Source organism: Athene cunicularia (genome assembly GCF_003259725.1).
Source record: "Athene cunicularia isolate RWA chromosome 15 unlocalized genomic scaffold, athCun1 chr15_part1, whole genome shotgun sequence".
NCBI classification, from domain to species: Eukaryota; Metazoa; Chordata; class Aves; order Strigiformes; family Strigidae; genus Athene; species Athene cunicularia.
The window spans coordinates 9,725,484-9,752,361 of NW_020799121.1; the positions used below are offsets into that span (position 1 = coordinate 9,725,484).

General features: G+C 37.1%; 1 long non-coding RNA gene across 1 annotated transcript in view; it reads left to right on the forward strand.

Annotated features, from left to right (window-relative positions):
- The window catches only part of LOC113486003, a 117,522-nt gene extending 91,495 nt beyond the window's left edge, over positions 1-26,027 (forward strand). The window contains exon 4 of the long non-coding RNA XR_003399509.1: positions 25,742-26,027. This is a non-coding gene — a long non-coding RNA (uncharacterized LOC113486003). The remainder of the gene's footprint in view (positions 1-25,741) is intronic.
- The last annotated feature ends 851 nt before the right edge of the window (positions 26,028-26,878 follow it).

Here is a 26,878-nt window from a genome sequence, read left to right on the forward strand (position 1 = left end):
GAACCCTGCCAGGGAGGGGGCAGCCACAGCTTCTCTGGGCAACCTGTGCCAGGGCCTCACCACCCGCACAGGGAAGAATTCCTTCCTTAGATCTAATCTAAGTCTGCCATGTTTCAGTTTAAAACCATTACCCCTTGTTGTATCACTACCTGTCTTTTCTGTAGCCCCTTTAAGTACTGGGAGGCCACTCTAAGGTCTCTCCAGAGCCTTCTCTTCTCTGGGATGAACAACCCCAACTCTCTCAGCCTGTCCTCACAAGGGAGGGTCTCCAGCCACCCAGTCATCTTCATGGCCTCCTCTGGACCCTCTTGAGCAGGTTCGTGTCCTTCTGATTTTGAGGGCCCCAGAGCTGGACACAGGACTCCCAGAGGGGGAGAATCCCCCCACCCTCACCCTGCTGCCCACACTGCTCTTGGTGCAGCCCAGGACACGGTTGGCTTTCTGGGTTGTGATTGCACATTGCTGGCTCACGGCAGTTTTCCACCCACGAACACCCCCAAGTCCTTGTCCCCAGGGCTGCTCTCCATCCACTCCTCACCCAGTCTGTGTTTGTGCTTGGGATTGCCCCGACCCATGGGCAGGACCTTGCACTTGGCCTTGTTGAACTCCATGAGGTTTGCATGGTCCCACCTCTCCAGCCTGTCCAGGTCCCTCTGGATGGCATATCCCCTCCCTCCAGCGTGTCGACTGCACCACACAGCTCAGTGTCGTCAGGGAACTTGCTGAGGGTGCCTCAGTCCCACTGTCCTTGTCACCAACAATGTTAAACAGCACCAGTCCCAACACCCGCCCCTGAGGACGCCACTTGTCACTGCTCTCCACTTGGACATTCTTAAGAATTCTTAAGAGATGTTTCTTAATCTCTCATGCATTATTCCTTGAGAACAGAATGCTTTGGTAAAATAATCTGTAATCTTCCCTTAAAAGTCTAAGCACCAGTACATCTGATCCCTTGCTCCTGTACACTGAAATGATAACCTTTATCAGAAAACTCATTTTCCTGAGCACAGACCAGATTTCTCCATAGATCAGGTTATTTTCAGGCCCATGCCAAGTGTTATGGTTCTGATCCTGGGCCTACAGTAGATCTTACCGTTAGCATTAAGTTTTTATGCACGGCATGAGACTGTGTCATATAGGGCTAGCTCTTGTCATTTCTGATCTGAAGAAAGGGACAAATTATCAAAGTAAGGATCTTAATTTTTTTTTTATAGATTTTTACAGAACTTGTTAGTAAAGGATCAGCATTACAAAATGCATGTAAATAGCTCTTGATCAGGCATGGCCCTGCATTAGTTGGAGTTCACTGAGCTCATCGTACAGATCATATGGGGTGCTTTGAGTTTCAGCCTCCCTATACATGTACCCAGAAAAATGGCTGATGTTAACATGCACCCATTAAATTATTCTCCATTAAAGTTTTCTACAGGTTTAACCTCCCTGCATATTTTTACATTTATGGTTTACAATACTCAGTAGAATTCAATTTTTCACAGCCGTCTTGTCTTAAAAGCAGAAGTACTTAGAACCCAAAGTGCCAGATATACAAATTATCTTATGCAATGTTCTGATAATGCTAAAAGCTGAACTGTAAAAGTGCAAAACACCCTGAGGTGTTCTATGGTTTCTACAGCCCTCACCTTCAACTCTGATTAAGAAAGTTTGTAATGTATTTTGCAAAAATCAGTCACATAAAACGTCAGTTTAGCTTAGCTCCTTAATGTAGGAACTTGGCATTTGTTTTACAAATTAGCATGAGCTAAAAAATATGTTACCTATTACTATATGCCTGTAAATAGATTCTTATAAAGTTTATTAGCATAAAACAGCCTAAAAGTACATCAGTAGTTAATAATAGAGAGCTGCTTTGTCCATTATCTTTCCTGGGTTCATAGTCTGTGGCTTTTCAATTCTTTCAGGTGTGACTATGCATGTAATGAAATAATTTAGTATCGACATCTTCAGAGGGAAATAACTGCTCTTAGCAGTTAATATTTCATTGTTTTGTGTTGGGGCATTTCCCGTCTTTTTTCCCCATCAAGCTTTCAGAGAATAATTGCAGAAATGAAAAATAGCATTCATTTCATTTAATCTTTTACACTGAGAGCTAAACTGAAACCAGTTTTACATGATGACAATGCTGTGTTGGAACAAAACACACAATTTAATAGATTTACCGATGTAAGGAATAATGTGCATTTGCACAGACCATACTAATGAAAGTGTAATTTGAAAGACAGAAAAACTGAAGCTCCAAAATTTCAAATTGATTGGAAATTCAGTGCCTTTCAAAAGATTCATTCTTTACGTTTCTAAATCCTGAGGTTTGAGTGGGAATTAGGGCTCACACAGTGGGGTACAAAATATATTTTGCTTTCAGGAGAAAATAGTCCGTGTTTTAGAAAGTTATGTTAATGCACCCACCACAACTCTATTAGAAAAATCATTCTGTATTATACAAGGAGTAATTTGATACACGTTCTTTATTAAAATAGTCAATATTTCCCATGAATCCTGTGAACTTATCTTTGAGGGTTGCTACATGGCGATTCTCCATCCCTACCAGCTCTAGTCTACATGTAACGCCTCACAGCTTATTAAAGGGATGAGGGGAAGCAACATCTAGCCCCAGCAGAGCAACTTCAAACCTTTAATGTTCAATTCTGGATTTAGTTTTAGCAGTCAAGGCTCATATGTAGTTTGCAATTTAAATTTTGACATTTGCTTTTGTTATTGCTATTTGTTGCTATTGCTGTGCAGTTTATGACTTTCTCTCCTGCACTATGGAAAATAGGTAGAAGCTTTTAAGCAGAATCACAGAGGCATAGGTGGGCAGTGCTCTCTTGTATGGTAATTGCTATACAAGTGATGAATAAATTTTGGTTCTCAGATTTAACCTGAATTCTGAAAAAAGGAGCAACTTACAATTTCTTGTGTTTATGGCTACTTGTGGGGCCCATCTCTCTTAATCATGAGATTCTCTCCACATTAGTGATATTTTATTTTCCTCTAACTTATCCCACAAATTGTCACCACGCATTTTGGCCTCAGAACCCTCATAGTTGATAGTCTTCCATTGATGTACTTGGAAGCCATTGTTTATATTGTCTTTACCTTCATATCTTATTTAAATTTCTCACATTCTTGATTTATGATCTCAGCTATTCCACTGAGATCTTACACAGCTCTGTGGTTGGAATCTGATGACAAAACAGGCCAAGAAAGCCTGCAGCCAAGAGCTGACAGTCCCCAGCAGCCTTCACCTGCCATCAACAACTGTTCTCTACTATGAGCAGCTGATCAGAGAAAGCGATGTATTTAACTGTGTGCCCCTTGTGCATGGCTCCCTGTATTATAGTTATTATAGTGTTCATATAGTGCCAGCTAGAACTAAACATGAGCTAACAGTGGAACTGACATTATCTGGTGGTGCTAGACTTTTCCTCATGTAGTGCTTGATTTTTCTGCTGCTATTTTTCTGTTTAAGTGATTGATATTATTTTAAAAGCACTGGTGCCACCTGAAGAAGCAAAAAAGGGCATTTGTGTGTGTGAATTGTGATTTTTATCGGAGTTACAAAGATTTCATGTCTTTCAGACTCTGAAAAGTGACAGGTATCAATATTAGCCAATAGTGCAGCTGAACTGGTTGAGGAGTGAACAGTTTCTGGTGATTTCCAGTTCTGCTGATAGTTAAGACAACATTTCAGGCAACTGAATTTGAAAGTTATCACTCATGTAAAACTATTTAAAATGAGAAAGAAATTGAAAAATGTCCTTTGGATTTGAATGTCTAAGTTTTATCAGATCTATCAATATGATAAACCTTCCAGAACCAACCTTAAAACATTGTTGGACAGTATGAAGATTCTGGGGGAATCCACAGCAAAATCAAAGATAAAATCAGAACTAAAAGTGTCCTACAATAATTGTAGTCTGTAAGATATATTTCTTGTCAGGTGTTACATATGTGTACTTAGTAGTCTGAAAGTTCATGAATATTAATCCTGAGACATCAAAATGAGACTACTGTGTATAACAGCAAGCTAATCTTTGAATTCAATAAAACAATATACTTTTAATTTAGATAATGAAAGGCGTAGCTTTTTAACCAATATAAATTTTGCATAGTGGTAAAACAATTGATAGTCTTACTATCCTGATTTACTCTGATGGAAATGTTGCAGCACCCTGTTCTTTCTCTTTAACCTTAAAGCTTTTAATCTTTTTATAATGTCTATTTCGTAATGGATCACTGAGGCTTTTAAGCTGATGTTTTAGGGTACCACTATCAGATTCATCAGTCCTGGAAGTTTTGCTTAATTCAGTACATATTTTACTTAAGGAGACCAGCTTGAAACTGTCATGTTCTAAACCATGTTAGAAAACAGTCTTGGATGTTTTAAAGCTTTGTGTTAGGAATTGAGTCTCCGATCTGAGACCTCTTAACAAGGCCTGTTTTTCAAGAAGTAGAGCCATTTAAAGGTGTTTCTAACTTCACTTTTTTTGAAAGTCCTGTCACTGAAGACAAATGGAAGCTGACTGCCACTTTCAGGAAGTTTGTTTACAACCTTTATTCAGACCTGTGCTGATTTTGATAGTGCTGTCACTCTTGGCATGCTCCCAGTGATCTTTGTTTATTCCAGTAGATGAAAACCAGATCTGTATCTATAGAAGAAAGTATTTTTCTTTAAAAGATCATACGTTGGAAAAACATTTTTAAAATGTTGGATAAAATTGAACTGAGATAACTTGAAGACATTGCACACATGGCTGTAACTAAAGGTTTTAATTATAATCTCTGTAGGCAAAAAAAAAGTAGTAGTACATCACAGCCATTGAACACCCCAGTCTTAGAGAATGGAAAATAAAATTGAGTTCCACATGGTCAGTGCTCTGAAGCACAACAGAATGGACTGCTGAAGTAATTCAGTAAGAGAAGAATGCATAGAGGGAGTATTTGTGAAGTAGATGAAAATTTATCAATCCTTTTTCAACACCTTGGAAAAAAAAAAAAAAAAAGTTGGGCTTATTGCCTGTTGGAATAAGAGCATATTTCAGCAGTTTCTGAATGGCAATTACAGAATTGTTATTAGTTAACTGTAAGCAAAAATCTGGCCTTTGCTACCTCTGTTGATAAAGTGGGAAGAGTAATTACAGTTTGTAATTTTCTGAAGTGTACTGCCATGTATCACTCAAAAAGCCTTAAATATAAAAGTGTTACAGAGGCTTAACACTAAATTAAAATAATTAAGCGGATTGTGATGCTGTATGTGAAGAGGTACCCCAAATATGGTGAGAAAGCTTTGCTTGCCTTTGCCATGCAGAGGGACCTGGACAGGCTTGAGCGGTGTGGCCAGCAGGTCACGGGAGGGGATTCGCCCCCTCTACTCTGCTCCTGTGAGACCCCCCTGCAGTCCTGTGTCCAGCTCTGGGGGCACCAAATCAGAAGGACACAGACCTGCTCGAGCGGGCCCAGAGGAGGCCACAAAGATGACTGAGGGGTTGGAGCACTCAGTCTGTGAGGACAGACTGAGAGCTGGGGGGTTCAGCTGGAGAAGGGAAGGCTCCGGGGAGACCTTAGAGCGGCCCCCAGGGCTGAAAGGGGCTGCAGGAAAGGGGAGAGGGACTCTGGATAAGGGGTGTAGGGATAGGTAACTGTTTTAAACTGACAGAGGGAGGATTTAGGTTAGATCTGAGGAAGGAATTCTTCCCTGTGAGGGTGGTGAGGCCCTGGCACAGGTTGCCCAGAGAAGCTGTGGCTGCCCCCTCCCTGGCAGGGTTCTAGGCCAGGTTGGACGGGGCTTTGGGCAGCCTGGGCTAGTGGAAGGTGTCCCTGCCCATGGCAGGGGGGTGGTGCTAGGTGATCTTTAAGGTCCCTTCCAACCTAAACCATTCTATGATTCTATGGTTCTTGCCTGATTTTACATTCCTTTTGAAAATGGCATCATGTAATGTAAATAATCTCTAGCAAACAAGAGTCAGACTGAGGGAGAGACTCTTACAGCTGTTTTTATGACTGAAATTACAGTTGAAGCGGTGAAGTTATATTTTTTGACAGTGTAGATACTCTTTCCCAGAGCTTGAAAGCAAATGTGTATTTCCTGGGTACAGATTTATAATGTGCCACAGGAGTGTTGTCATTGGTTTCTTATAAAATTCACTCTCAAAGTTTAAAGGATGGAAAGGATCAGCTGGTAAAGAATTGTGTAATATATCATTAATGCGTATGAAAACTGCAAGGTGTTTCTGAACACCTTCTGCTTGTGCTGTCCTCAGTGGGATGCAAACATGTCTGCTACCTCTCAAGATCAAACTTAATATCATCTCTACTTTTCCCTCTTACACTGTGACAGGATTATAAAATACTAGGGCATGGTTTATTATGGAGTTGGTTCTTAAGTAACAGATGTTCCATAATGATAACAAAGACTGCAGATTATAAATTGTCTATTAACATATTTCTAAACCTTTACAATAATATAATGTTGCTAATTGTTGTCTCTCTGCAACATCTTTAGCCTAGAGGCTCTATAGGCAAGAAAAAAGGAGTCAGGGCAGCCTTTGGTAAATTGCAGTCGTGTAGGCATCCAGCTTTACTAGAGAACATGACAGCAGTTGTTCCACAACATCGACCAATTGAAATAATTGTATGTCTTCTTATAGAACAAAATGGCAAGTTTCTAAAGCTGACATTCTCTCTTTTCATTTCTGTAGTAGTTTTTCCTATTGTGAAATCTGACTCAGTTACTAGGAAATGTGCTTTTCTCTGAGCCAACAAATTGAAGAGAGAACCCACAGAAGACAATTCTGGAGTTCATAACCCAGGCTGTATCATGAAGAGTAATTTATAGATAACAAACCATTAACCTTGAAGAGGGGAAGGTCAGCAAAGTGGCAGCAGTTTTATTAAAAACTGTGTGGGAAGAGAAGAGCAATATCTCAAACCCATCACAAACACATGAAATGCTATGATCGTTTTACACCTCAGTAAGCAGAGCTTCTTAAAGAATTCACCTTATGAAATAAATTAGATTGAATTATATGGGAACATATCAAACACTCACAGTAGTAAACTAACAGTATTGTGAAGATCCTGGCATTCATGTATGCAAGTGTGCATGTAAGCATTTTCAACCAATTAAAAATAGAGCCCATGGGTAATGCTGCTTCACTTCTGGTAGAAAGACTCTTGTAAATTTTCCTTTGACTACTGCCATCTCGTTGCTGAATTATACAGGAATTTGACTTTATAACGATCTGTGTACAATCATTTCATGTAAAACTCTTCTGACTCTTAATTCTTCCCCATGACTCTTAAACATTTAAATTGTACATACTCCACTAAATGATATCATTGGCTTCTCAACATTTTGGCATCATCTGTCAATAAATGTTTACGGTAATTGGGTATCTGTAGTGTTTAGGTAAGACTGTATATTTCAGGTAAAAATTCTAGTATTATTACTCTGACTAACCCAAACTTCCATCAAATTCAGTAAGAGTCAAAGCTGCATAAAACTCACAGAGAAAAACTGCATTTTTAGCAGTGAAGACCCACTTTAATACTGTCGACCTTCTGTGTGTTTCTCTGTTGGTTTAGATTACAAACTAGGATGACAGTCCTATCCTTTCTACTTGTCAGCTCAATCTCAGCATGGCATTTAACAAATAATAAATTTAGAGAATCCAAAACCAAACTGCTTTACCTTATAAGCAAGTCAGTGTCTTGTCTTGCTTACTTCTTTTTCAGTATGTATTTTTCTGCTGTCTGCTTGCCTGAAAATATATAAAAAGATCCAAAGGGTCCTTAGTTCCTTAAAGGTAGCTCTGCTGGAAATACCAGAATTTTAAATTAATGTGTCCATAATATTGCTTTTGCCATCATTCTCATCTGATGACTGCTACCATCTGGGCAACTATAGACTTTTCTTAACCATATAGTTGCTGTGGGTTGCCAGACAAAATACAAAGTCAAGAAACTTGACAGAACTGCAACAAATAAACTGAACATTCTTCCTAGGTGAAGAGTATGCACTGCTGTCCTAAAGATTATAACATGGTTTGAGTTGGAAGTGACCTTTAAAGATCACCTAGTCCCACCCCCCTGCCCTGGGCAGGGACACCTTCCACTAGCCCAGGTTGCCCAAAGCCCCGTCCAACCTGGCCTGGAACACTGCCAGGGAGGGGGCAGCCACATCTTCTCTGGGCAACCTGTGCCAGATAAAATATTACAGCATGATTATATTAATAAACTGTAATTGTGATTTCCGATATTTATGTATAAATAACCAGAGTCAAAATAAGTATGCTTATCATTAAATATTATTTAAATAGGTATATTTACAATAAATGTAGCAGTAAATAAATAATAAAGCAATTAACAGGGAGTTGCACATAGGAGACGCACAGCTGAACCACCTGTGTTTTTAGCAAAGGGAAAATTGACAAAGGAGCTGTGTCCTTAGCAAAATTGCACAGCTAATATTAAGCAGCTGCAATTAAAGCATATTTTATATTGCTTTCAGCATGATTTTCCAACGAAGAAAGGTTTGTATGGTTGCATTTTGTCTACTGGTCTCTCTCTCACTCCCACCTTCTCTTTTCCTCCCACAAAACATTTTGAATGTTCGGAGCAGTATCAATCAGAGGAGAGGGTTCAACGACTTAAGGTGCTTACAACAGGCTTGACAAGATATGACCCAAGAGATTCAGGCAGTCTTCAATGCTGCTTTTACCCCTGCAGTAACCACGAGGCTTAAACCAGAGACACAGGACTGCCCTGGATAACAATGTAGATGTTAACTGGTCAGCACACACATAACCCTGGCCCCAGAAAACGCCATCTCTGCTGCGGTCAGCAGGTGTAAAACTGGTGGATGCAGAGCGTGGAGGCAGGGAGCGCCTTGTTGTGAGGGCTGGGCCGAAGGGACCCCCCAGAACAGGAAAGGAGATATTTTAGCAGTGCCATTTGGGGAACTTCCTCATCCCTTGGATCACCACCATGGGATAGGAACACCATAATGTTTGTAATCCTCTATCAGAGAGGCAAAATGATTCACTCAATAATTGTCTTTTCTATTTAGGTAGTTCACAATTTGGAACTAATTTTGATTTCTGGTTAGAGGTGATGGATAGAAGATTACAATGTGAAAGTACAAATGCCTTATCAGATATTCAGCCATAAGAAATAGAAACCTCTCTGTTTGACCTTAATACCATGCACAGCATTAGAATGGATTTTGAAGAAAATAGAATAATCAAGAGATAAATGCAATTTTTGGCTGACACAAAGTTAAGGGCGTTTGCCTGTCATGTAGATAGCTAGAGTACTCTCTGGTAAGAATAGATGTCCTTGCTGCTTACAGTAATAGAACTGGGTTTAAATTTAATAATGCGAAGTCCAAAGTCATGCCTTAGGGACTGAAAATGGGGATGTCTGGCTACAAGAGAAGAGAAGGTCCTGTATTGCATCGCTGGATGACAGGATAACTGTCACTGAGACTGGAGCATGAGAAGGGGACTTTTATACATGTTGAGTGAAGTAGCATCCCCAGGGACATGACTCCTTGTTCTGAAGCGCAGGGTGCACTTAGCATCCTGGAAAAGTCCAGAGCATTTGGGCTAATGCTAACAATTTTTAGTACCTAAGAAATTTTCTGATAGTGAAGGATTCCAGGGTGCTGGTAATACCTCTTGCTTTCTCTTTTTCAGAAGCATATTATGTATTTTGAGGCTTTTGGTCTTTTATATATGTGCTTTAGTATAATTTTTTTCTTTTTTTCAGTTTTTCTGTGGCTTGTGATATATGGTCAAGAATTTTCTGGATTTAATGCCATTTACATTAATGACTGTGATTACAGAGGTTTGACAGTGACCCAGAGACCTCTTATGCTCTTATGGTTGAAGTCAGTAACACTACACTGATATTCGTCAACATATGATTGGAACCAATGAACAATATAGCTGATACTTGTCAACTTTTTATACAACAACATTTTCAAGCAGAAAGGCAGTGAACCACAGAAACTGTGAAAAAATAGACTAATAGTTGCTATCAATCTTCATTTATCCTGGATGACAAGTGCATTAAAAAACATAGACAGTGACACTAATCCAGTGTAGATAATAGACAAGACTACTGTTCAGAAAGTCATCTTTTTGTTTTTAACTACCTCAACTGATTCTCCCTTACATAAGGATATTTAATTTTTTTCCTCCCTCCTTTTAAATAGGTGAAAATTTAGATATTCCATAGTGCATCCTCATGAGGTAGCAATCATTGGTACAGTCATGCTCTAGCAGCCGTATATATAGTCCTGGAAAATAAAATGTTATTTACTGTCCTATCTACTCTAAACAGATACATACACAAATTACCATAATGAAGCCTGTGATAGAGTGTACGTATGTATTGCAAAGAGGTCAACAGTAATAAGAACTTCAAATACTCTAACAGCTGTTCCTCTTTAACAGAGAACATCAACATTATATATTTGTTACGATCTGCTTGGGAAAAAAAATATTTCAGTGATACATGATTAATAAGCACGCAAAAATAATTACACTAGTTAGTTGGTGGTGTGTTGAAAATGGAAATATGTTAATCACATACTAGCTGCAGAAAATGGACATGGGAATATGACCAAATAGATCTGAGTTGCAACAGAAAAAGTTATAGTTCTCCATTTGAACCAATGTAGGTAAATGTGGGCACATTTATAGACTGCTTTGGTTATGAGTAAGTTAATAATCAGGTAAGTTTAACCTCTAGTATTTTTCAACTGGTTGTCAGACTGAAATTACCTTTGGGGTTTTTTTGTTGTTTGATTACAGAGCTATTGCCTTCTTAAAATAATATTGCAAGTAATTTTTTTTTTTTTTTTTTTTTTTTTTTTTTTAAATTTTTAAACAGTCTTCCTTAGCTATTTGTAAATTTAAGACTGGTGACTTTTAAGACTGGTGACTTTTCAGTTTCTGTCTGCCTTTTTTTTTATGTTACTGTTGGCTATTTCATTTGAGTTTGTCATTTAAAAGGTGCTCTGAATTGTCTCTTGTCTAGTTTGCAGGTTTTGTCTTCTTACAGTCCTGTCGTCTTTCAGAATCCCTACCCTCTTTAGAATAAACAATATATTTCACTTCCTGTCTCTCATTGTTTTCCATGTTTTAAGAACAACTGTTGGTTCGGAAAAAAAAATGGAAATAATTATAATGATCACAGAATTTGCTGAAATTAATCTGGGTAAAAAAATTAAATACATATCTGCATTAAGAAGGAAATTAAGGAAATAAATTTATATCCTTCTAAATTGAAGTGACACCTAGTTGTAAACCATTTCAGTATTGTATACATGTCTTTGGAAAACTTGCAGAATGTGTCTACATACAAGAAAAACAGCATATGCAATAAAAAATTATGATTTGCTAGAGCTACACTTTTCCTTCTGACTGACCTGAATGTTCCTTGAAAACGTGGTTTGATTTCTGGGTGTTCCCTTTCTAGAAAATGTATCAAATCACACATACCTTTTTACAGCATTGGCAGATATGTAAATGGAAAATACTGCATAATTGCCACAAATGTAATCTGTTGTATATATTTATTTGATTTTCATCCTCAACTGACTACTCTCTGGATTTGTATTGAGATGACAGAAATCTGGCAGACACCACAAAGAATACTTTTTGGTTCCAGTGTCTCTTTATTCTTAAATGTTCAACTTTGTATCTTGTGAAGAACATTAGCAGCAAAACACTGAGCCCCAAAAGAATAGTTTTTGCATATATCTAAAGTTTAGGTCATCTAGTCAGTATAGGAAAAAATACTTTCTGGGTGTGGTGTTTAATGGTAAATGTAGATTAAGACCTGCTGACATAAAATCCAGATGTTTGAGAAGATTATTTGGACATTATACTTCACTTAAAATTCTAAGACTTTTAGGTGGTTTATGTGTAAAACTGTTTGGGTTTTGCAGTCCCAATAACAAATGGTAAAAATAATATTAAGCAAGTAGCAATAGAACTGTAAAAATACTCCTCGCGACTGTAAATTTCCAGACAAGAGTTTATAAAACTCTTCCATATGAATAGGCAAGGCCATCCCAAAATTTAAAATAAATGCATTTTACAACAATGACAATAGCTAAAAACCATAACCACACTATTGGAAAAGGTTTTGCAGCTTGTTTCTATTTATTCAATAAAAAAAGTAAAAGCAGAGATAGAGAAATACGTGCACATTTGACTGAAGAGATCAAACGTGTCACTGCAGTCAGGTATCCTGACAGTTCAGAAGGAACCATATGCACAGATTAAAAAAGAATAAGGCCACCATAATCAATCCTTTCCAGTCTTTCTGACTGTGCACATAGAGTGAATGCAGGCATCTAAAAGACAGTGTATGTATTTTTTCCCAACATGTAGCACATTAGGTTTTTAAGAGAGAGTTGAAAATATTATCTCCACGCTAGCTTTTGCTAGGGTCAGAGCCATGCTTTTCATTCACCGTGTCTTACCCCTTATGTGGTGTCTGGCAAACTGGCATTTAATTAATGCTATCTGCCAGGTATGGGGGAAGAATCTAGTGAGTTTAATTAAAGACACTGGAGACTGTAAAGTTGACAGACATTAAAAAAAAAAAAAAAAAAAAAAAACCAACCAAAACGAACAACCAACAAATTAAGGATTGAAAAAGATAAAAAAAGAGTGTATATTACAAAGCATTATGAATTTTCTTTCAGATATCTCTTTCCATTTTTATAGAGATTCCATGGGTTACTCAGGTTCAGAGCGATCAAGGTTTGGCATTTTGCTTAGATATTCAGCCCCTGACAAGGCTGTGGGTCACTTGTTATTCTGAGTGAAATGTAAGGAAAACAAAATACTGAATGAAGCCTGACTCAGTTCTGACTGCTTTCAGTGGATATATTTATGCACTTGCCAGAGCAAAACTATATTAAGACTGCACTCCCTTGGACTTTCTTTTCTTCAGCTCTCTCTCTAATCCTTCACCTTCAGGAGTGCGTTACAGAGTTGATTAATAAATAACAAATAAGGTAAATGTATACAGAGTAGAAAACACTTGAATTAACGCTCAGCATTACTGTCTAGACACATAAAGAAGACTATAGAATGTTTTCTGATCTTTTTTGACTTAAAGAGCATTCTTCTTATCAATATGTTTTTTTTCTTAATTGCTTCAAATGAAAAATTCAGCAGCTGGAGAGAAGTGAACTGAAAAATAAATCCTAGGTTTTTCTGTTTCCAACTGTGAATAGAGCTACTTTCATAAAAATGAGGTATCTGTCTCTGAAGACTATCCCAGTAATCAAAAGAGTAAATAAATATAAAGGCACAAAGAAGGATTGGTGACATGACTGCTGGTGTCAAAACCTTTGATTTATTCCCAGAGAGAATAATGACAGTTACATCTCTCACTGCATTCAAACATGTCAAAGCTACTTATTGATTTTTAGACTTAAACTCCCCAACCCTAGAAGTGAGGCATATATTGTTTCTTTATTGCTTGTTTACTTTCTGTGTCCTGGTAGATCCCAACCTTTAGGGAAGTTTGTAATCCAGTGGTAGTATTTTTTTAAAAAAATCTGAGATTATAATTAAAATAAAGGCAGTGTGGCCAGCAGCACTATGCCTCATTAAATATTACCTTGAACATTTCAATTTCGTCAGCACGCTATTAAAATGTCATTTATCTCTTACTGAGAAGGTGGTGAAAAAGCAATGAAAATAGAGTCAAGATTAAAAGAAGAGATTTTTTGCTGATTACAAATAAGATAGGTCAGATATTACCCAGTATTTTGTGTGTGAGAGAGTTCTTCTGGTAATGACTTTGTCTACAGGATACCATAAGAATGCAGCTTTCAGGATAATGAGCTTTTTATGGTTCAGACAGGTGAAACTAGCAATAAAAAAGTCTGCCCCTCCCATATAACTGTAAGTAATGGTGACTGTCACTTCTGTAGGTGATGGGCTCTAAATTATCACAGAAATCTCCCGGTTTGTATTACTGCTGGCCTCATCCCACAAATGGAAACAGCGATGGGCTCACAGTACGGACACAGCTGAAACATTTTTAGCATTATACTTTTCAGTGTCACTTCGGTATTTCTGTCAAACTAACTGAAATTTCTGGTTCTTTAACAAGATTTGTATCAGAGATTATACTTACCTGATATGAGATAGCACAATAGTTTTTCTTTTATAGATGTGATCTGAAATATTTATAATGTGGAGATGTCCCTGATGTCCTGCTCCCAGTTTCTCTCCTGTGTAAGGGATGTAAATTTTTCATGCTAAAAGTTTCCTGGTTCATTTTCAGTTTTTATAAAATCTGGATAAGATTTTAAAATTCAGAGAACTCCATTGTTTAATGTTTAAAGTAAATGATTAATATTTAAAATTCTACTTCCTGATTGTTATACTTCATTAAATCATGTCAGGAACTATTTACTTCAGGTGACAATATTAATATTTTCAGGTAGAGATGCTGAAGTCTAAATAATTATGCTAGGTCTGTACACAAGGACTTGTTCCTCACCAGCACTGGAAGGAAAGGTTAAGCACCGTGTGAGTGCTTAACAAGCATTGTCCACCTTTGGGGCTTTCAGTAACTTGTCAGCTGGAGAGAAAAGAAGAGAAAAAGGAGATGGTGTCGGTGTGTTGGAAGGGTTCTCTTTCTGAGGGAAGCTTGTATGCACCCTGGGTCAGATGGGGAATCTAGGCAGAGAATGTGGGGATAGAGCTGTTGCCAAGCACAGGACACTGAAAAACCCAGAGACCTGCCCAGGGTACACAGGCACCCAGTGATGTCCCATGGCCATGAGGTACTTCAGGAAAGCCCTTATTGGGGTGCTCTAAGCAAGTGCCTTATGGCCACCAAAGCTAGACTTCAAGGCAGATACTCAGAAACACTGTTCAGAAAGCTGATAGAATTATAATAATGCAAACTGAGCTTGCACTTGGAATTGGGCAGGAGCGTGGAGTTTCATATTTATTTAATTGAAGCTATGATGATATTAGCTATTGTATAACCATACTGTAAATATAAATACTTAGCAAAAGTTAAGTCTGCAAAAATAGAGGATGAGAAGGGCAGAGAAGTATAATAGGTTCAAACAGAAGAGGTGGGGAAACAAATGCAGTTCTCCTTTAAATAGGTTTTAATCTTAAATTGGATTGATTTGTTTTCATTCACTGAAAATAAAAAAAAATATGTGTGAATAGATAGCCTGCTTTCCTGTGAGAAGTTTATTTTTTCTCTGTTAGGGATAGATTTGCCATTGTTAGTTTTATGTTATTGCATTTTCAATCTGATCCTGTTTTCCTGTCAGAAGCAAAACTATCAGTGAACTTGCTGAATGGCTTTAACCTCTAAACAAAATTCAGACAGTCTTCTGCCTCATTCCTCTGGTTCTTAAAACCACTGTCTGTCCAGGTCAATAACTGCAGTTTCCACCCGAAGATCAGCACAACTGTGTCAGAGGACGTAGGCTTCCATTTATGCATTCGTAACTCAGGTTTTCTGACCACGCTAAAATTTCAGAGATTACTCCAGTCATGTCACAGAGCTGGGAGAAATGTGTTTGATAGGTTGTTCTCTAAACCAAAGTTGTTACAATTTGACTTCTGGGGCTTCCTGAACAGAAGTACTCCTTGTCAATATTTGCTAACTATAGGTTGTTTCAGAAACCGTGTTTTAAAGCATGGCTCTAAATACTTTTTACTCTTTGAATACTCCTCAAGGCTGAAATATTTTTTGTGTTTAACAGCAAGATGAAATCAATTTAAAACCCAGACTGAATGTCTCAATGTGAAAGAAGAAATACAACTTTAAATAGGAATTCTCTAGTGCACAGATCTTGGTGTACTTACATTTGTTTTCCTGGAGGAAGTGTATTTACCAAATACGGTGCCGGAAGGCAAAAATATTTTAAAGTGATTTGGTTTAATGTTAATAAGGTTCTATAATAAAAACTATAGTTTATATTGAATCTGATTTAGAATCAGTCCTAGAGAAGATGTGCTGATGGCTATACCTGTTGACTGACTTAATCTTATAGCTACAGTAAATACGTATTTTTCTATTCCACAAATAATATCTTGGTATTCTCAGCACCGTTAGTTCTGTGGCATTTCCACCAGTTATCAGGTAGGATATGCTTATCTACCTCAAGAAATGTCATGGTATAGATAATCAAGTGAATACAAAAGTATCCAGCACACTGCAGCACCATGCAGAGCTACTACTCTGAGCCCTGGAAACAATATCCATCTGGGCTCAAGCCAAGGTAATTAGTTCTGCCTTCCTGAAAGGATAATTAGTCAAAGCACCACACCGAGGCAGCCCTGGCTCTTCTGGCTCCAGAGATAACTCGCCACAGCCTGCTCAGGTGGCTCCGCAAGGTGCTGCTCCACCAAGCCTGGCCATAGGCGTCTTTGTCCCTACCGCAGTGCAATAGCTTTGCCTCCCTTGAGTTGCTACATCTCTTGATAATTTCTCTTTGTAATCTGAAATAAGTAAAGCAACTTTGGTTGTACTTTCCATAGGAAATGTTACCTTCGTATTAGCTAAATGAAGGTCAGATCTTTCCTCTCTTCCGTAATATGTTCTTCAGATAAGCTACGTCTGTTATGAAACTGTTATGGCTGACCAGAGGACGGTCATTAAAAATACATGTCATGTTACAGGACATCATTTATACTTAATATCTGTAGTAGAGTGATCATTTAGGTAGTTTATTTTACCATGTTTGCCCCATTTAGGCTGTGCAGTCACTTCTTAAATGTCTTCTCTTGAAATTATATTACTGAAGTGAAGTCTACTCCCTCTTCAGCCCTACACCCTGTGTCACTAATAAACTCGGCAGATGTTTCATTTGCCTCTCTTTAATCTGACTTTTCAACATTTTCCTTTTACAGTGCCTCATAAGGCTTTTATTTTTAAAGCAAAGTATAACTTCTGAGAGAACCACCACTGTGGTTTATTATGTAATATAATGTCCAGAAGCTCCGACACAGATCTTTTATCTACGAGCCAAAACAAGCTCCTATTGATTATTTCAGCCAAAACACCCAAGTGCCGAAATGGTCTCCCAGTGCTGACTCTTATGTAAACACTATAAAATGACATTTGTAACTGCAAGGCAGTTTTTGCAAGTATCAATATCACAGAAGTCACTGCTGAAATGCGACAGAAGTAAATACCGGTAAACACCAAACCAGCAAAATTACTTTCAGTTATTTGGACAGTTGTCTGCCTCCACTTTCTGTTGCTTGTACATGTTTAGCTGCCTGCAGAACCTCACATAGTGGCCTTCCAGGTTTTGACTGGTCTCTGCAAACTACCAAAATGTTCTTCTCCTAGAGTTGAGGATTTTGCCAGTTAAATAGTAGAAAAATATCACCCAGATGTGCATAAATGACTCAGAATACACCAAAATAATCCTCCTACATAGGAAGTGCCTGGTACTGTCACCAGTCTTTTTGCGCCCCATACCCTTCAGTCTCGTTAGCATAGCACACTGTTGTTTGAAGGGCAGGTCTCTATCCTCATCTTGTGTGTCAGTCAGTGTTCAACTGTCTTCTAATGGCTGCTGAATAACATTTTTCTTTAAAGGATTTTTAAGAAAGCATTTTTCTGTCTCTTGCCAAACTCTAGTTCTTCCTAGAATGGGTGTTAGGGTACATTTTATTCTGTCTTCCATCTTTACTATATTTCTAGCCTACTCTGAGTCCTCATAATTCATTCTTCAGTATTGATGAGGTCAGATTAATAACTAGTATGATAAATAAGTGAATGCCAGGTTCTACATCATGCTATCAGTCAATAGAAGAAAAACTTCAGGGATCTTTTGTTGCAGTCTCTCTAACTACTGAGTGTACCTTCTGCATATTGACTGAGTCTCATAACTTTTAAGTTAATAGAATTAATTCCCTGCTGACTATACTCATTTACTGGGTTTGCAGAAATCCATAAAGGCACAGTCATATGCTTTATGATCATTACTTCTTGATGCCTTGAATATCCCTGGCTTAAGTTATTCTTCTATATTTGATAACAGAATCTGATGTGATACAGACAGGAAAACTTGGATATTTGTTGTATAAATTTAATGACAATTCTGTGTTTATTATTTGATCCACTGGCTGAGCAAGTATTGCCAGGTATTAATTCAATCACCATATGCATGAGCTAAAAAATCACAGCAGGCAAGAACTTGAAAATCACCTAACTACCTTGACACTGATGCCCCAAGGTTAAAGGATAATATTAAGATTTAGTTACTGATTTCCCATTACGTTATACACCTGAAAAATAATTACTAATCAATATTGAAAAGCAACAGAAAATAGATTTCCCATAACCTTGCAGATTGGCTAGGTTGAAATGAATAGGAACCAAAGAATTTGTATACTGGATACGATTAGGCCCATTTATCTTGACACTGACAGAGGTTAATATCAGCTATCGTAGAAGATAAGTTTAGAAAGCAAGCTTTATTTAAGGATGTTAGAAGACAACTGAATCTTTAGAAGGCAACTATCTACTTTCCCATTAGCGTATATCTGAGGAAACTTGGTCATAAAACAACACAATTTTTCTGTGTTACTGAAATCAGTTCGAAACTGTGCACACAGTACTGAAAAGCTGGTTTTCTTCTTGTCCATGCTGCTTATTTCTTCCTCTTTTTGCATTGTTTTTTTTGATTCTTTTACTTTATCTTGTAAAAATTACATAAATGAACTGTGCTCTACAATTTAAAAGCTCTGCTTCATCTTTCCTTTGTCTTGGAGCTGCATATTAGAATTTTAGCAGTACATGTTTTACCATTGCAGTGCAAAGGGAAAATGTAGCTCATGATAATTACAGCATTATCCAAAGGCTGTTCATGCCATAAGGAATTGTGGCATGAATCTTCTAGAGGGGAAAAAATTCTCTACAAACAATGTCTTATTAAAGAAAAGTGAAAATACTGATACTGCAGGGCCATTCACATAATCATTAAGAGAAAAAAGCTGTTTAAAAAAAATGCTATGATAGCTTATGTAAGGTGAGTTGAGATGTATTGTACCGATTCTTTCTCCTGTTTTCAGCATAAAAAGATTTCAGTTTTGTCATTCCTGATTCTGTATCTTACAACAGGCGAAACAACTCATCAACAGACAGGCTTATGATGGATTTTAAAGTCTGCACACAAAATAGGTTCAGTAATATATGCCCAGCCCCTGTAGGATTGGGGTGACAGGAAGAAAAGACTAGATAATGCTCTGAGGAAACCCACTATCAATCACGTTCTATATTCAGTGGAAGAATGTGCCATTGCCTGAAAGATTGTGACACAGTAGGTTGTATTTTGGCAAAATATTTGTGCATAGTTATTCAAATGACTGCTATTGCATTGTGTAGGTTTATGGCTCTATGACATGTACTCTTGATAAGAATTCTTGTGTAGGATAGAAAACATTTGGCATTGAACAGAAGGTAATAGCTCTCTCTTAAAGCAGATGCATGATGATCTGGTCATGTATCTACAGTGACTCCCTGAATATAAACGAGTATAAGAGAGGATTTCCTTATTTAACTTGTCTAGAAGGATCTTTAATAAAAAAAAAACCCAAACCAGTTAAAAAATTTTTCCTTTTTTAAAGCAATTGATTTAAAAACAGAGTTTCTAAATATTACCATGTTCTTTTTATATTTTAAGGTGAAACTTAAGTACAGTTTCCTTCTCCATTCAGGTCACTAAGTATTACCAAGTAAGTTTATTTTAAAAATGTGATCTTGCATTAAACAGAATTAATGTTATGTCTCTAAAAATGCAAAGGAAGTGCTTCAGTTGTATCGTAGGTGAACAGTAGGGCTTTCCAAAGCCTTGGAATGTGCCGGGGCGATGGAGAGGCACACAGCTGCGTGCCCTGCGCTGCTGCTCCTAAAAATCCCAACAGCACGCCCAGATGCAGGCACATGCACATACTATTGCATTGAAGCATATCTGGAATTGAAGCTGTGTGTCAGTGTTTGGCTGAATCTGATCTGCCAAGGAAAACCTACAATATTGACACAAGATTTATTTTCCTGGTCATACACCATTTACGACGAATGCTTCATATTTCAGCTTAATCAGATGTTGGCAGGTGTACCTGGCAAGACATAGATTAAGAAAATGAAGTAAGAGTAGGTTAGGAGTGAATGCAGATGCAGTATGAAGGATATGGGGAAGAAGACTTTAACCATAGGCACTGCGACGTGCTGTGCCATTAAACCACCCAGACTTGTGTAAACTCAGATCTGCTCTTGTAATGCCATTCCAGGGCCCACCAGGGTTTAGGAAAATATTTGTATTGATATGAAGCTGTTAAATCAGTTTTATATGCTATCTTTTAAGGAAGAAATGTGCTAGTTTCATTGGCAGCAGAACTGGTTAAACAATTCAAACACATTTTACCCTTTAATTTCTTCTGTTATTGAAATACCATTATTACCAATAGTCCCTTCCCTCTTTATTCCCCACCCCTTTACCCCTTTCTCTACCCAGGCTAACTCCACTTTAATAGCAATTCAACTTATAACTACAAGAAAGGATAATTTTCCCAGATATGTGGATATCTTATCACAGCAGTTGTCATGGCAAACTCAGGTTTTATTCTCGGATTCTTATAATCTTTTCAGTAGATAATATAAAGAAAATAAAAGTTACACAGTTATGAGAGAAGATGGTTTGCAACTTGAGGACTTCTAAAATTTATGAGATCCAGAAAATTAAAAATCTAAGAAACTATTAAAGATTTTTCGTATTAATTAGCAACAATTGTCATTTCTTGCATTGAAGTGAAATGAGATGATCGCTGCCTTTGCCTGGTAATGAGAAACAAAACCTAGAAGAAGTGTGAAATCAATTACTTCTATGATTGTTGTGTTAAGCGTTATGCAATCAGAGGCTGCTTTGCATTCCTAACACATCCAGAATCTCCTATCTGAATAAGCTCAATTATTCTAGCTGTTTCTCTAAACCTTTGTTTCTTCTGAAACTAAAATATTTGATTGCAATAATAGTGCAATTTACTGCAAAATTCTTGTTCATCTTATGATATAAATTGGCAGAATCAATATGTAATAATATTTTGAAGGTCATACATTTCAATTATACTCATATTTATGCATAGGTTACAAATTGCTTTAATCAGGGATATGTGAGGCAAATGCATAGGCTCTGGAAAACTGTTTCAGATATTGTCTTATTCTTGTCACTTCTTCATTTCTTAACAAATGTTTCCAAAAACAATGAAACTGTTTTACCTGAATAAGACCTGTATTATTCTGATGTAAAGATAATTTTGAATTTTGTGTTTCATATCAAGCAGCTGATTTCTGCAAATTTTGGGGTATATGCAATACTAAATTCCTTCATACTTCAAGTTCATAAATAAGACAATGGTTAAGCAACCTTGTCCCCTCACTCAAAAAGGAAACAAACACAACCAAGACCTTTAAATGTTGATAAACAATATTTACATAATTAACTTGAATTATGATTATTAAAATTTTAAATGTCATTCACTTTATTTCAACATTGTAAATCTAGCAGCCTCTTAAGGAGTTGTAATTTCTGGAGGCATATAAATTGAAGCCATTTTGGATTAAATGGGAAGAGGGTCTTGCATTCTTGAGCCCTTTCAAGTTAACTAAAATTCTTGAGGATTGGGAGATATGTATGTCTGTGTTTGGTGAAGTTGTACTGTCAAGAGCAGAGCTAATTAAAATAACAAAATACAGTTTTTTTATGATGGATGTGCTGTTTTGCTGAAAGTGAAAAAGTTTCATGGAAATATGAGCTGAAGAAAAATTTTAATAGGTGGAGTGTCTGAGGTCCAGGATAAAATGTTGAGAAGAAAAAAATGCATTCTTACAGTAGCTAATAATGCTCTAGTGCGCTCAACTGGAACCGGGGAAATACGGTCAGGTTCCTGTTCTGCTTCATTTGGTTCATCTCTCAGTCCTTTTACAGGAACTCTTGTCTTTTCTGTGCATATTAGCAGGGCAGAGATGGACTGATTTCCAAACAGGGAGGTTAAGGATGTGGTCCCAGGGATGCTAGGCTGAGCTCATTGCTGCTTGAGACACTTCTGTGCCAAGTCAGCATAAAATTAGACAGAGCAAGAAAAAGTTTTATGCAAATTGTTCACTCTATGAGATTAGTTTTGCACTGACTTAACATATTCAAACTGGGTCTGACTGACACTGGCTGGAGTTCACAGGTGGGAACAGGCAGAATGTGTAGGTATGGAAGAGGGACAGTTTCATACCAGCAAACATCACAAATACATAATGCTTGACTTTTTTTTTTCGTAAACCACAATGTATCTAGATTCACCTGCACCTATTTGGGTGCAATTGGAACAATCATTAGAGCTTTCTATCTTAGATTAAGATCAGTATTCTTAATGTTTTCTTAAATATGTTTAATTTGTTTTCGTCTGTGTTAATAAAAGCCATTTCTTGTATTCCCCTTGTTTCAGGGAGATACAGCAAGTTCTTCTGCATGCTTCTTATGCATCAGACCAGTTTGATGCAAGATGCATTCTGTTTACACGATGTTGGAATAAAAATGTCTAAGATTAATTCTGGCATTTTGTGGTACACGTGAATCATGAAAAATAGAGTGCATAAGGTTTTATATGTATTCCCCAACATGAACAATAATATTTCTTAAGTCGACTACTATAAATCAAATTGTCATTCTTTACTGGCTTGCAATGCTGCACTTAAATCTCACTAAACCACAAGCGTATTTCACGTTTGTATTAATGCATTTTGTGAGAGGCTTAGAAAAACACCATGTCACGTTCTCTACAGGGAATCTGAGGAGTCGGAAAGGACTGTGTTTTAAGCCTTATTGCTGCTTACCTAACTCTTAACTTTCAAAATCTCTTTCATACTTCCTTATACATGTCACATGAATAACGCACAGGGCTAACAGCGTGACCATGATTCTTCCAGCGTTCTGGTTGTCTTACAATCGTTATTTCTCCCTTTTGGCTAGCAAATCATTGCATTTCTTCACGGATATGGATTTCGGCTGCTCTGATAGAAGGTCTTTTTGAGCATCAATTCAAAAAATTAGTGGTGGTAACTGGAGAGAAGTGGCATTTGCCACTTGAACATGGGTGCTAAAAGGAAGGCCAAAGGGAAAAAAAGCCTGACTAGATCTTTGACCTCACACTCTGCCCACTAACTCCTTTGTGACTTCTGTCACACAGCAGTTGCAGAGTGGCTTGTCTTGAGTCCTGGCTGGGATCTGATTGAGAAAGAATAAGAATATATGTATCTGTTACAGAATTCTGCAATGGCTTTCTTTCCCCCCCCTCTCAGCTCCTAAGTAGTCTCAAAATAAAGCAGGAATCAATACAACTGGGAGAGTTGCTTTGTAAAATCAAGCACAACCAAAATAGTGACAAATTTTACACAGGTTTCCTTGTTTTCCTGTTTTCTTGAGTGGTCAATACACAGACACTTGTCTCTGTTCCAGAGCTATTATAATGATGGCAGAGTAGGCTGTGTTCCTTTCTCCTTCAGGAAAGGCTGTTGCTTTCAAAGCCTTTATACCTGCTAATGCACACAAGAAGAAAGAACATACCTTGCTTTTTCAAAACAGCAGATGCTGCCTGCCACTGACAACACGCTTCTCAGGAAGACTCTCTTTGATAGACAGCAATACATGGTAGTACGGTTGGATACAGAATAGATTTTGTAGATGGGTATGCAAAGGGGGTTCGATCTGATAATCTGAAAGGAAATTCTGCATTACCAATAAGTAATTATTTTTTTAGAATACTTTGTGAAATATTATATACCTAAAACAACAGAGAAATTGATGCAAATTTTCTATTCTTTTGTTTCTCCTTGGTTTTGCTACACCTTCCTTTTACATTTTTTATTCTGTAGTCTGAGAGACAATCTGCCCTATAAGGATGTGGCTTTAAATAACTCTGCTGTTCTGAAATGATATACAACAATATGAAAAGTTGATTTATTTTTCATCAAGTATCCAGAGTAAATGACTGTATTTAAATATTTTAGAAATTAAGTGGATCTAAGAAACTGAGTGAATCCAATGTTTGATATTCTTTTGTTTCACTTTTGACATGCTTTTGAACAACTGTCACACATTACTATGGTGTTTAGGTTTTGTGTTTCCATATGCAAATAATAAAAATATAGAATTCTGTGTCTCAATTTCCACCCAGAATTTACATGTTCGCATTTATTCATGTAAGCACCCTTACCAAATAAAGGGATCTTTCAGAATATAAACTAGAATGCACGTTTAGGTATTCTTAAATAGTGATTTAACACCAGAAAGGTTTATCTGCCAAATAGGCTTTTTCTAGCTACAGGGAGCACTGGAACAATTTCTACTGATGGCAAATGAAGTCCAGATGAGGCTGACAAATGTTGGATGGTCCAGTCGACTAATGGCTTGAGGGACATAGAGAAGGCAAACCTCACTGACAGATCTTTATAACCAGTCTACACAGCAAGAATATTTTTATCTGGTTCAAGTGGATTCCTTCACAGAGATCAAACATTGCTCACATATATTCCAGGATCTAAGGAGGCAAAGCTCAATAAATCATTTGCTTGTTTACTCAGTGGAAATTCAGGCACAAAGATGTTCCCTTAATTCCATTTTCCTTTTTAACATTAAAATACTTGCCAATAAGGAACCTTTAGAAACTTATTATTGCTCTTGCTGAATTTTAATTTTACTTCTCAGAGAGTTCTTGGTGTTGACCTTTAATTTAAAAAGAGCTTTGTATTCACTTTAAACTTCCATGAAGCTTTTTGTTTAAGAGCTTGATTTAGCTACTGAATAACTTAGTTTCTTTTGTTTTTCATAAAGGTCATATTTTCCTGGATTTTACCTGCAAAATCTTGAGGTCAGAAGATTTGCATTCCAAAAAGCTACTTAATATGCTGAAATATAATACATATATAGTAAATTACATGCCAAAATTAACAATAGCCATGGATTTGAACTGTTTAAAGTCAGAACAAACCGGAGTTAATGATTCATTCATTATGCCTTCTTGTGCATCTTAAGAGACTGATATTGAGCATCACAAGCATTTTCTCCAAGGGTACAAGTGTTCAAACACTTTTTGGAGTCCACAAGATTTTAAAGTCTTGCTGAAAGCAGTTTCCATTTCATTGATATATTGTGAATTGTGGCATATGTGCTTTCTTAACGATCTAGCATATAGACATTACTGTGACCAAACGAGAATTTGGCAGTCTCACACAAAACATAGTTGAAGTCAAGTGCACTTGGAAACCAAAGTGGCAATGTTGCTGTCATTTATGTCACATGATTTGCACACATAAATGGTGGTACTGGATCAGACAACGGTCCACCTCACAACTGAGGCCAACAGCAGATGCTTAGGGAAGAGAACAAGAAAATCAAGCATTTAGTATAATTTTCATACACCAGTCAATACTCTAAATGAACTTAATATCAACACAGAATATTCTTGTTTTCCTCCTGTAATTTAAGTGAATTTCAACATTGGAGAATGTCTTTAAATGTGAAATTTGTTAGTTTTAATTCAGAAATGTTTAATTCAGTTATGTTTAATTCAGAATCAGTTAATACTAGATTCAGAACATTCATATCCACGTTAAAATACTTAAAAAAAAAAAAAAAAAGTTATTTCCTCTCTAGATGAAATCTGAGCAGATGCAGATGAGTCACTGCCACTTCCAACAGCCAAGAGGCTTCTGTGCATCATCCATATTTCATCAAGCATGAACAATTCCCACTGAAGTCAAAGGGATTTTACCTGTTGTGTCTTTAGATATCCTGGGATTTTTATGATGTCTGTGATCTAAAAATATACTTTTCCTCTGCACAGTTTACAAGATGTTCTGAAAGATTAAGGATAGCCAGATTGTCAATTGGCAGTCATCGGTCATTTGCCATCATTTTGTAGGTGGGAAAATTGAGGCACAGAGAGGTTAAGACATCTGATGCTGATGTGGTGAGAGAATCCGGAGATGAAATCACTGTTCCTCTGAATGGGAACATCTCCTGATTTCAGTTGAGCTAGCAGTGTCACTACAGACTTTGACTTTGAACCTCATTTTTGACACTTCTGTAGCCTCTACATACAGTGAGGAAAGAAGAATCCATTTCATTTCCTGAATTACAAAAACAACATAACTCTTTTCCCTCCAAGGAGAAGGAAACACATAGTTACTTTTTGCTATTATTTAGCAAAAACAATACTTTCAAAAAAACAGTGCTACAGATTCATGGCTTTAAGGGATACAAACCCAATAATAATACTATACCATAACTCCTTTAGAGGCCCATTAAGCATAGTGAAATAATCCAACTTTTAAAAAATCATGAAATGCAATAGTATACCCAGGGAAGACATATGTCCAAACAGTTAAAGCACCATATTGACAGTATTGAAACAAAAGATGCATTTTTGTCTGAAATAAATGAATACAAGAATGTGGTCTAATAGTCACAGTATAAAGGTGGGAGTGAGAAAACCCTGGAACTGAAGACTTCTGAGTTTCTCATATTGCTTAATGTTTGATTGGAAAAGACCCTCAAGAAATATAACATCGTACCTTGCCATGATTTCCCCCTGTATATAGATACACATTTCTTTTCAGGTAGGACTGCCAGATGTGTTTCATACAGGCAAAAATATCCTTTTCCAAGCCTGAATTCTTTTATGCTTCAGCAGTTTATTTGACTATAGCTATCATTTATATTGACATATATTAGATAGCAAAAATATCTATTACTGGAAGGGGTAGCTGTTTCAGTCCCTCTCACCATTTT